Source organism: Homarus americanus, unplaced genomic scaffold (assembly GCF_018991925.1).
Source record: "Homarus americanus isolate GMGI-L3 unplaced genomic scaffold, GMGI_Hamer_2.0 scaffold16712, whole genome shotgun sequence".
NCBI classification, from domain to species: Eukaryota; Metazoa; Arthropoda; class Malacostraca; order Decapoda; family Nephropidae; genus Homarus; species Homarus americanus.
In genome coordinates, this window is record NW_024757794.1 from 683,720 (window position 1) to 696,809 (window position 13,090).

A 13,090-nucleotide genomic window follows, 5' to 3' on the forward strand; every position below is an offset into this window, starting at 1 on the left:
ACACACACACACACACACACACACACATCACACACACCACACCACACACACACACCACACCACACACACACCACACACACCACACACACACACACACACACACACACACACACACACACCCCACACCACACACACACACACCACACCACACACACATCACACACACCACACACACACACACACCACACACACACACACACCACACACACACACACACAAGAATCACTGTTATTGTGATAGATAAATTTAAGTTATTAAAAATATAAGAAGATTATTAAGTAAACTGAGTCCTTTAATAACATCTATATTAAGTATTAAGTTAAGTAAGTACATTACATAACACAAGTAAAACACAAATATGTAATTCTCAAAACATATCAGAATATTACCTGATTATTCTTACTTTAAACATTATATACACATACTATGTACAACAACACAGGCAGGTTAACATGACCAGCCACAAGGAACCAGGTATTACCGCCGTGGTCCAGCAGTAGTCCTTAACACAACTCGTCGTCCACACCCCGGAAGAAGAGGAACACTATGCCACAGAGCCCCCACTAGGACCCAACTCTCGCGTGTGACATTAAAAGTGTTTGAGCTTTGCTATAACTTTCCCGGGGAGTTTGTTGTGTCTTGTTCACGCTTGTTACACCCAGCTTATACACCTGCACACTTTACCTGAGTGTTGACCTTCAGTGAGTGACTGAGGAAGTTGCTTCATTAACCCACATACTTGTAGTTCTTAAGCCGCCATGTTAATGCCGACGGAGGATAAGAATTACAGATAGTACTGGACCTTTGGGTGACTAGTGACATGTTGGAGTCAATTAGACGTAGAGGTACTGGTGAAGGGAGGAGTGAGGTGAGGTGAGGTGAAGGGAGGAGTGAGGTGAAGGGAGGTGAAGGGAGGAGTGAGGTGAGGTGAGGGGAGGTGAGGTGAGGTGAGGGGAGGTGAGGGGAGGGTGAGTGAGGTGAGGAGGCTAATGGAGGGTGCACCATATCTCTAAGTCCCTTCATGTTTGTTTGACGAATTCTTCTTTGTATGAAGCTTTATCCAGCAAACAGCAAATCCTCCTCCTCCTCCTCCTCCTCCTCCTCCTCCTCCTCCTCTCTCTCCTCCTCCTCCTCCTCTCTCTCCTCCTCCTCCTCCCCTCCCTCCTCCTCCTCCTCCTCCTCTTCCTCCTCCTCCTCCTCCTCCTCCTCCTCCTCCTCCTCCTCCTCCTCCTCCTCCTCCTCCTCCTCCTATACACCAAACACTGATATCGACTCAGATACATCTCCTCTTCCTATACAACAGGCTCTAGCGGTGTTCACTCTACAGCGGAGAGAGAAATCCTGGAGCCTAAAGTAGAGTTTTTTAATTACATAAAACTGGTTATTGTTGAGGAGGATGATCAGGGCCTCCGAGACACTGTGTGGGAGGAGGTGAGGGAAGGAGGGGGTGAGGGAAGGAGGGGGTGAGGGAAGGGCGAGGGAAGGAGGCAGGGAAGGAGCGGGAGGAAGGATGGGGTGAGGAAGGAGGCGAGGAAGGAGGAGGGAAGGAGGGGTGAGGGAAGGAGGAGGGAAGGGAGGCCGAGGAGGGAAGGAGGTGGTGAGGGAAGGGATGATGGTGGTGTGCTACTGAGGAGGTGGTGAGATGAAAGGGCAGGAGGAGGGAGGGAGGGAGGAGGAGGAGGAGGGAGGAGGGCAGGCAGGAGGCAGGAGGAGGAGGAGAGGAGGGAGGGGAGGAGGGAGGGGCGCTGTTGAAAGATAGTTATAAACTTCTCACCGATATTTTTTCTCTGATAGACGGAGCGGGGGGAGATGTGACGGGGCGGGAGGAGATGTGACGGTGCGGGGGGAGATGTGACGGAGATAGGGAGAGATGTGACTAGTATGACTGCCACATCCTTTCACGGTGGCGTCACACCCCCCACCACCCACCTCACCCTCACCTCACCTCCACCTCACCCCCACCTCAGCCCCTACCTCTCAGCCCTACCTCAGCCCTACCTCACCCTCACCCCCATCTCAGCCCTACCTCAGCCCTACCTCACCCTTACCTCACCCCCTTGTTGATGATTGAAGACACAGGAGGATGTTGTGAACTGTTAAAGATTATATCGGTAAACACAGAGGCTGGTCATATGAGTGAGTGTTAGTCCAGTGTGTTGAGTCTACCTGTAAAGGGGCAGGTAACACATACTGATTACCTCTACAGTATTATTATTATTATTATTATTATTATTATTATTATTATTATTCTTATTATTATTATTATTATTATTATTATTATTTTACTTGTTAATGTTAAAACAAATGAAATAAATTAGTTCTTGGTCTGATAAAAGTGAATATTAGTAAATAAATTATATAAAATATCTATTGAATATTAAGAGAATAAACACTATTTTCACTCATCCGATTCAACAAAACTTGTCATTACAGAAGAAAAAGATTAAATTTATTCTCATCGTATTAGAAAAAAATATATTCGGGTTTTACTTTTAGGTCGAATTTTATATATTTTGTCATTTAAGAAGAGGAAGGTGTAAGAGAGAGAGAGAGAGAGAGAGAGAGAGAGAGAGAGAGATTGACTGCTGGCATGAGAGAAAAAAAAAAGAAAATAAAGAAAGAATGAAGAAAGTGCCTGTAAGCAGGAAGAAAGTCCACACACAGGTGAGAGCCGTACAGGTTAATGAAGACAAGGGTTCATAAGTTAAATAGCTTGGGAAGGTAAAACTTTTCCTGCTTATTTACGAGGCATTAAAGACAACGTCACAATACATGCATAGATAAACAGTAAATGGAGATGTCACTAACTCTACCTTCATGACGTCACTAACTCTACCTTCATGACGTCACTAACTCTACCTTCATGACGTCACTAACTCTACCTTCATGACGTCACTAACTCTACCTTCATGACGTCACTAACTCTACCTTCATGACGTCACTAACTCTACCTTCATGACGTCACTAACTCTACCTTCAAGACGTCACTAACTCTACCTTCATGACGTCACTAACTCTACCTTTAAGACGTCACTAACTCTACCTTCATGACGTCACTAACTCTACCTTTAAGACGTCACTAACTCTACCTTCATGACGTCACTAACTCTACCTTCATGACGTCACTAACTCTACCTTCATGACGTCACTAACTCTACCTTCATGACGTCACTAACTCTACCTTCATGACGTCACTAACTCTACCTTCATGACGTCACTAATTCTACCTTCATGACGTCACTAACTCTACCTTCATGACGTCACTAACTCTACCTTCATGACGTCACTAACTCTACCTTCATGACGTCATTAACTCTACCTTCATGACGTCACTAACTACCTTTTAAGACGTTACAAAAAAAACAATAATGAAAACTTAATTTATGTTATTTTTCTAGATTTCGTTGTAAAGTTCAGAAATATAAGAACGTAAAAATAATCGGTGTTTTTTTTCGTTAAATTATGACTAAATCTTTTTGGCGTCTGCTGTGTTTTATTCAGATTTTTACATGTGGAGTTTAGATTTGTAAAAAGTCTGTCTGTCTGTCTGTCTCTCTAAAATTCTATTCTCTCAAAATAATAAAAGATTCTGTAATATTTTATTCAAATTTACTCAAAAAATTCTCTCCAGTTCAAAACACCAAATGTAACCTTTAAAAAAAATTACGTATTAACACAATAATAAAAACACTAATAAATCGGCTCTTTCTCGCGTTACTCAGATTTTGCCAGAAAAAAATCCTAATCTGACTACAGGAAAAAGAAATGATTTACAATGAACTTTTTTTGATTCAGATTTCGAGGTTAGGTTAGGTTAGGTTAGGTTAGGTTAAGTAGTCTCTATTTATGAGGAAAATGTAAAATAAAAATAAAAATTCTTTCCTAATCCTAAAGAAAAGTTAAATATTCTTCATTATCTTGATCTAAATTTTATCAATATTTTTGTATCGTCTCAAAACTGCCAACAAAATCGTTTAATAAAAGAACACAGTACACGAAGCATTTTAATGACTCAAAAATTACTAATAAAATTGATTAAATAACAAAAAAAGTCTATAGTACAATTTTATTCACCTATCGAGTTTAAATTCACCATTGCCCTTAAAAAAATAATAAATAATATACAAAATAAAACTCAGAAAAGTCACCAAAATAATAAAACAAATATAAATGAAAAAATATTGCCAAAAATTACTACAAAAATCGTCTTTATTTCTTCCTTTCAATTCAGATTTTGACAATAAATTCTTCATTGGCTCAGAAATATACACAGAGATGATTGAAACTTTCCAATCGCCTCTCCCTTCAGTTTTACGTAAGGGAGAGGCGAATATTGGTGTGTGTGTGGAGGAATGCCTTTGAGGGAGGTGTGTGTGTGTGTGTGTGTGTGTGTGTCATAAAGAGCTTGTTCCCTCCCTTGTGCTGTAGTTACGGGATCAGGTAATACAGGCTACAGGTAGTTAATTTATTAGTGTTCTGTAACTTAACCTGTGCTGTAGTTACGGGACCAGGTGAGTGATACAGGTAGTTCTGTTCTCTTAATGAACCTTAAACGGAGGGTGTGATCAAGGTGTGATGTTGACGATCCTGGATAGTTACTTTCTGACAACGGCTAGTAAGTTTTCGTCCTTGGCGAGTAACTAAATTATCATCTGTGGCTAGTAACTTTTCACCGTGGCTAGTACCTTTTCACCGTGGCTAATCAACCGTGGTAGTCTAACAGAGATTTAACCTTTCATCAGGGATTAATATTAACGCTATTTACCTTAACTAAAAAATTATTATCTTAACATAATTTTTTTATTTTTGTTTTTTTAAATATTTTTGGTAATTTTTATTTTCGTTCACCAAATCGCTAATTTTATCATTTATTTCTTTACTTTTTCGGGTTTTTTTATTTTGTTATAGTTGTTTCGTTATGAAGGTTCATGTATAACCTAACCTAACCAAACCTAACCTATTATACGTAGATTCCCTCCCCCCTTTCTTTCCCCCTCTCTCTCTCCCCCCCTCTTTCCTCCTTCTTATTCCCCTGCCTCCCTCTTCCATTCTGTCTGTCTGTCTGTCAAAAGTCTGGCACCCGGACAACAAATAATTCTTTTACATATGGTAGATTCTTCAGACACACACACACACACACACACACACACACACACACACCCACACCCACACACACACGGTCGTTTACATATAGCGTTCTGTAAAAGGAAAGCCAAATTACTGATGTTATTTACTCTTATTATTGATAATGGTGATAGTGGTATTAACGTCTCCATTATCACTCTCTTATGCCCTTGTTGACACTGGTGATGTACTATGTATACGTGTTACTGAACTATGTATCCGGGTTACTGAACTGTATATTTAGTGTGAGTGACAACAGTTAACGGTAGTGTGAGTGACAACAGTTAACGGTAGTGTGAGAGACAACAGTTAACGGTAGTGTGAGTGACAACAGTTAACGGTAGTGTGAGAGAGACAGTTAACGGTAGTGTGAGTGACAACAGTTAACGGTAGTGTGAGTGACAACAGTTAACGTGCGTGAGGACAACAGTTACTCGTAGTGAGTGACAACAGTTAACGGTAGCAGAGGACAAGAGTTAACGGTAGTGGAGGACAACAGTTACGGTGTGTGAGAGACAACAGTTAATTCAGGTAGTGTGAGTGACAACAGTTAATTGCAGAGTGACAACAGTTAACGGTAGTGTGGAGGACAAATAGTTAACGGTAGTGTGAGACAACAGCTAATCTAGAGTAGAGACAACAGTTAACGGCAGTGTGAGTGACAACAGTTAACTAGAAAGGAGAGACAACAGTTAACGGTATATTTAGTGTGAGTGACAACAGTTAACGGTAGTGAGTGACAACAGTTAACGGTAGTGAGTGACAAGAAGTTAACGGTAGTGTGGAGAGACAACAGTAAACGGTATATTTAGGAGAGACAACAGTTAACGGTATATTTAGTGTGAGTGACAACAGTTAACGGTAGTGGAGAGACAACAGTTAATTAGTAGAGTGACAACAGGCAACGGTAAGGAGGACAACAGTTAATCTGGTGTGAGTGACAACAGTTAACGGTAGTGTGAGGCGGGACAACAGTTAATCTGTAGTGTGAGACACAACAGTTAATTCCAGAAAGGACACAGTTTAAATGTAGTGTGAGAGACAAATAGTTAACGGTATATTTAGTGTGAGTAACAACAGTTAATTTGTAGTGAGTGACAACAAAGCACCGTAGTGAGAGACAACAGTAAACGGTAGTGTGAGAGACAACAGTTAACGGTATATTTAGTGAGTGACAACAGTTAACGGTATATTTAGTGAGTGACAACAGTTAACGGTATATTTAGTGAGTGACAACAGTTAACGGTATATTTAGTGTGAGAGACAACAGTTAACGGTATATTTAGTGAGAGACAACAGTTAACGGTATATTTAGTGAGTGACAACAGTTAACGGTATATTTAGTGTGAGAGACAACAGTTAACGGTATATTTAGTGAGTGACAACAGTTAACGGTATATTTAGTGTGAGAGACAACAGTTAACGGTATATTTAGTGTGACAGACAACAGTTAACGGTAGTGTGAGACAACAGTAAACGGTATATTTAGTGTGAGAGACAACAGTTAGCGGTAGTGTGAGACAACAGTAAACGGTATATTTAGTGTGAGTGACAACAGTTAACGGTATATTTAGTGTGAGAGACAACAGTTAACGGTAGTGTGAGAGACAACAGTAAATGATATATTTAGTGTGAGAGACAACAGTTAACGGTAGTGTGAGTGACAACAGTTAACGGTATATTTAGTGTGAGTGACAACAGTTAACGGTATATTTAGTGTGAGAGACAACAGTTAACGGTAGTGTGAGTGACAACAGTTAACGGTATATTTAGTGTGAGTGACAACAGTTAACGGTATATTTAGTGTGAGAGACAACAGTTAACGGTAGTGTGAGTATACAGGAAACGGTAGTGTGAGAGACAACAGTAAACGGTATATTTAGTGTGAGAGACAACAGTAAACGGTAGTGTGAGAGACAACAGTTAACGGTATATTAAAAGAGAGACAACAGTTAACGGTAGTGAGTGGACAATAGAAGTTAACTGTATATTTAGGTGTGAGAGACAAATATAAACGGTAGGAGAGACAACAGTAAACGTAGTGTGTGAGAGAGACAACAGTTAACGGTATATTTAGTGAGACAACAGTTAATCTGGGTATATTTAGTGAGACAACAGTTAACGGTATATTTAGAGTGACAACAGTTAACGGTATATTTAGTGTGAGAGACAACAGTTAACGGTATATTTAGTGAGAGACAACAGTTAATGGTATATTTAGTGAGTGACAACAGTTAACGGTATATTTAGTGTGAGACAACAGTTAACGGTATATTTAGTAGAGTGACAACAAGTTAACGGTATATTTATGAGAGACAATGGTTAACGGTATATTTAGTGAGGACAACAGTTAACGGTATATTTAGTGAGAGAGACAACAGTTAACGGTAGTGTGAGTCAACAGTAACGGTATATTTAGTGTGAGAGACAACAGTAAACGGTAGTGTGAGAGACAACAGTAAACGGTAGTGTGAGAGACAACAGTAAACGGTAGTGTGAGAGACAACAGTTAACGGTATATTTAGTGAGTGACAACAGTTAACGGTATATTTAGTGAGTGACAACAGTTAACGGTATATTTAGTGAGTGACAACAGTTAACGGTATATTTAGTGTGAGAGACAACAGTTAACGGTATATTTAGTGAGAGACAACAGTTAACGGTATATTTAGTGAGTGACAACAGTTAACGGTATATTTAGTGTGAGAGACAACAGTTAACGGTATATTTAGTGAGTGACAACAGTTAACGGTATATTTAGTGTGAGAGACAACAGTTAACGGTATATTTAGTGTGACAGACAACAGTTAACGGTAGTGTGAGACAACAGTAAACGGTATATTTAGTGTGAGAGACAACAGTTAGCGGTAGTGTGAGACAACAGTAAACGGTATATTTAGTGTGAGTGACAACAGTTAACGGTATATTTAGTGTGAGAGACAACAGTTAACGGTAGTGTGAGAGACAACAGTAAACGATATATTTAGTGTGAGAGACAACAGTTAACGGTAGTGTGAGTGACAACAGTTAACGGTATATTTAGTGTGAGTGACAACAGTTAACGGTATATTTAGTGTGAGAGACAACAGTTAACTAACGGCCGTGTGGTCAGAGAAGTGTTGGCTGGTAAGAGAGATGTAAGCTGTTGTCAATTATGTTTCCCACAAGACGTCAGATTTTTTCCTAAACTTAACCAAATATTGAAGTAGTTTGTTTTAATTAATTAGTTGTAAGATTAGTACATGGGTGAAGGTGTGTGTGTGTGTGTGTGTGTGTGTGTGTGTGTGTGTGTGTACTAACAAGAGATGAAGTGAGTGTGGTCGCTTGTGGTGTGTTCGGGTTATAGCAACACTTGGCTGCATTACAAGCGCCTCTTCATTAAACAGGACCTGATATATATGAGCAGCAACACAGATGGCGGCAACACTCTGTAATATACCAGGTGTAGCAGTAATATTATCTTAGGTGAGGTATAGACACAAGTGTACAATACAGTGTTGCTGGTGAAGAACATAAGAGAGGTAGCAACACACTTATCTTGTAGAGTCAGTATATAAGCAGTGTGAGTCGCCCTACCTTAACAGGTGAGTGAACGGGTGGGCGTGGCGTTGATGGTAGTGGTGAGCGCGGGCGGGCAGGCGGGCGTGGTGGTAGTGTTAACCTGTCGCGGGCGTGGCGGCGGCTGGGTCAGCGGGCTCCGACGACACACAGTTTTATACCAAGGCGGACCCGCTCCCCCGCGCACACACCCACCATCACGTGTGCCGCTACACTTAGCACCGTGCCACAATGATTCACCTTCACTCTGCCTCAATAACCTTATCTATATCTCTTATACTCTGATTACTCTCTCTTTAAGCAACTTGGAAACTTATTTAATTAATTCACTACCGGCAGCTCCCCACCGGACGTTAGGAACCATGAAATGTAATATAATGTAAAATATAACTGAGTGCGTTGCCAATTAAATTAAGTAGAGTAAAATGCGAGTTTTGTGACACAGGTCAAGAGTAACACATTCAAGGGGGCCAACTTGTATTTATTTTACCAAGTGCAATGTAGCGGAAAACCTGATCCCATGAACACTAAGTTACGGAACACAACCGCCCCCACCAGCCAGAACCGGAGTCCGATTGGCTGATGGATAATGACGTCACCGTGATAGTACCACCCATTGGTCAGTCGGTGGGACACTCATCACAATACTACAATAGTGTTCCCAGTGGTCACACGGCCCTGTTGTGTCATAATTACGTCATAATAGAAAATATTGCAGATATCAGGACACCATTACGGACACGATTGAAGGTAGAGGAGGATATATCAGGAGTTGATAATGTGGCGGAAGATTGATGATAGAATGACCAGGTTCCCAGAAAATGTTTACGATGTTGTTGTTGTGACGTATTGTTGGTAGAATAGGGTAGGAGGGTCCCTTAGCTCTCAACCACGCCTACATGTCCCCGCCCCACCCACCACCACAGCTCCAACAGTCACCCTCCACCACAGCTCCAACAGTTAAACACTCTCTAGATCATATATTCCTCGTCTGTGGTTCATAATCTCATATAAAACAGTAAATTAATTTGTTTATCTCGAGGGAAACAACCTCAAAATTTTTCCATTCATAAAACAATATATATTTTTTCTTATAAATCCAAAACAAAAACAACATTATTATACACAAATTGTTCTTAATGTTCTTCACCTTATTGTTCACTCGTTTACTTCATCAGGTGTTTGTTATTCACTGATTCAACAAGACAACACCGTGTTATTCTTGGCTTAGTATCGCCACACAGACCAAGGAACCTGATATGCATTTTTACTTCACTTAGCAATGGGATATTTTTGGTATTTATTTTAGGTTTTAATAATTTTGAAACTTTATATTATTGAAGTTTTCTGTTTATCATTAGAAACTTTAATTCGTTGTCTTGTTAAATTGGGAGAGATTATTTGAAAATGAGTCAAATATGTAGACTTTTACTGAGTCTTTCGTTAATTAAAGAAATTGTCCTAAATATCCACCTGTATGAAGAGATCTGGAGTTATTACTGAGATATGATTTGGATTCGACTGTAATCTGACTTGACTCCAGATCTGATTTTCTTGACCTGTGACTTGAAACTATAATCTGACTTGACTTAAAACTCGTATATTCTAACTTACGACTTTTAACTGAGAATAACTCGCCTCTTTTTCCCTCAGATTAATTTTTAAGGAAATGTTTGAGTGTAGTAGTTTAATGAATTTTAACCTAATAATATAGATAGAGAGCTACATCAAGATTAAAATACTACTACTACTACTACTACTACTACTACTACTACTACTTACTACTACTACTACTACTACTACTACTACTACTACTACTACTACTACTACTACTGGTACTAATAAACTCAAATTCTTCTACAGGTACAGTCAACCAAAGATTCATCGACCTCACCCTGACTCTCGTATACTCACAATTTTACCTGGGAACACTGTATGAAGTAAGGCTGTATGTAATGACGATTGTGTGGATCTATTTTCGGCTGTATGACTGTCAGGGTAAATATTCAACAATCCAAAGGTAGACAATTTTTATCAGTAACTATTTATCGTTATTTAAGATCATGACAAGTTTCCAAATGTTCGTATATTTGCTTAAATGAAGAAAATTATATTAATTAATTGGTAACGCAACTACAATAAGGTCTGTCACAAGATTCTCACATTAAATATTCTTTCTGTTATTTTATCACTCTCTATCCTCTACACATGTCCACACAGTCAGTATTGGCACGAACTAGATTCAATACTACCACCCCCAGCACGCCCACATTCACGCCCACACCCATCTACAAAGACTCCATTAGGAATTTTCTGTCAGTATTTCATTTTTGTAGAACCATCAACCAAAACTCATTTACCAGTGCCACTGTAGATGAGCCGAACAACTAAATGTGTTTCTTTGTTCATATACACCAGCTTCCATCACTGAGAGACCTGTGTTTCATATATCTATAGTCATTGTTATAGGTGAGGGAGGAGGTGTCTCAGTGAATACCTGTGTTGTTAAGTTGGGGGAAAAAATTACATCAATGAACAAGAGTGATTCGGTGTGGGTCGGTGTGGGTCGGTGTGGGTCGTGGGTCGGTGTGGGTCGGTGTGGGTCGTGGGTCGGTATGGGTCGGTGTGGGTCATGGGTCGTATGAAGCCATAATGAAAACATCCATCCCGGGGGTAAATTTCCATCAGAGAAGTAACACAGGAATGTATATGTTAGTTCTGTGTGTTTTTTGTTTTTTAAAAGAAAGATGTTAATATATTGTTGTTAATATGAAGAGTTTAGGGAGACAGTGTTTAAAAATATGCAAGTAATCTGTCTGTCTGTCTGTCTGTCTGTCTGTCTGTGTGTCTGTCTATACTCTTACACATGAATCACGGAACACACACGCACACAGACACACACACACACACAACATTATATAAACAAAAGTAAACAATTCTCATCACCTGTTGTTTGACATTGTTAACTAATCACGTTATCAGGTAACTATCATAAGACACCTGTAAAACTTCCTCTCCTCTCACTTTCTCTTCGCGGATTAATTTAATAACATTTTAATATCTCTATATCATTTCCAGGTGATAATTAACATCTTATCAACTATTTTACTTTTAATATTTCTTATATAAATTGTATTTTATTGTTAGTTTTTTCATAATTCTCCAAAGGTAAAAAACAAAATATTACCATCTTAGTGGGTCATTGTTTTTTTTATTATTAGAGACTCGTATCCGGATTCACGCTCGAGAACGCTTTTGATTTGTGTGGATTTGGTAAACATTGAGGCAGTCTTGGTGTGTTATGACGCTTTACCGATGTTGTTTTGGGTAGTGAAGTTCTTCAGTGTAATTTTAAGGTAGACCTAAATTTATAAAATTTTAAAGGGATTTTTTTAAAGGACATTCTGCTGTTACTAAGGACATCATACTGTTACTAAGGACATCATATTGTTACTAAGGACACCATATTGTTACTAAGGACACCATACTGTTACTGAGGACATCATATTGTTACTAAGGACACCATACTGTTACTAAAAATCTATCACTAGCAAGTCTACGGACTTGGCGCACCCACATTCAACCACAACAAGGACACCATACTGTTACACCATACTGTTACCAAGGACACCATACTGTTACTAAGGACACCATACTGTTGCACCATACTGTAACTACTGTATAGTTTGATTAATACATAAAATCATACACATTTAGCTATGAACTTAATTACCAATACGAGAACTCTTAGTACCATTAAGCACCTGTCCTAATTACACCTGTCTCACCTGTCCCACCTGTTTCACCTGTCCAAACTGTCCCATCTGTCCCACCTGTCTCCTGTTGCTGCCCATCTGTCACCCGTCACCCGTCCACCGTCCCACCTGTCCCACCTGTCCCATCTGTCCCAACTGTCCATCTGTCCCACCCGTCCCACCTGTCCCACCTGTCCCATCTCATCCCAACTGTCCCATCTGTCCCATCTGTCCCACCGTCCACCGTCCACCGTCCCCTGTCCCACCTGTCCCATCTGTCCCCACCCCGTCCCACCGTCCACCGTCCCACCTGTCCCATCTCCCATCTGTCCACCTGTCCCAACTGTCCCACCCTGTCCCAACTGTCCCTGTCCCACCTGTCCCATCTGGCTCCCCACCTGTCCCATCTGTCCCCAACTCATCCCACCTGTCCCACCTGTCCCACCTGTCCCACCTGTCCCACCTGTCCCATCTGTCCCATCTGTCCCCGTCCCACCACCGTCCCACCGTCCCACCCGTCCCCTGTCCCATCTGTCCCACCTGTCCCACCTGTCCCATCTGTCCCACCTGTCCCATCTGTCCCACCTGTCCCCACCGTCCCTGCATCCCCACCTGTCCCATCTGTCCCACCTGTCCCACCTGTCCCACTTGTC

At 40.6% G+C, this 13,090-nt stretch overlaps 2 protein-coding genes across 3 annotated transcripts in view; both read right to left on the reverse strand.

Moving 5' to 3' along the window:
* LOC121857735 (ribosome-binding protein 1-like) overlaps positions 1-8,805 on the reverse strand; it is a 98,970-nt gene extending 90,165 nt beyond the window's left edge. The window contains exon 1 of one of the 2 annotated variants that reach the window (XM_042353849.1): positions 8,701-8,805. The gene's annotated coding sequence lies outside the window, so the exon portion shown is untranslated. The remainder of the gene's footprint in view (positions 1-8,700) is intronic. The other variant, XM_042353850.1, reaches the window with a different exon arrangement.
* Positions 1-13,090, reverse strand: part of LOC121857645 (extensin-3-like) — a 46,147-nt gene that overhangs the window by 17,917 nt on the left and 15,140 nt on the right. The gene's annotated exons all lie outside the window — the stretch shown is intronic.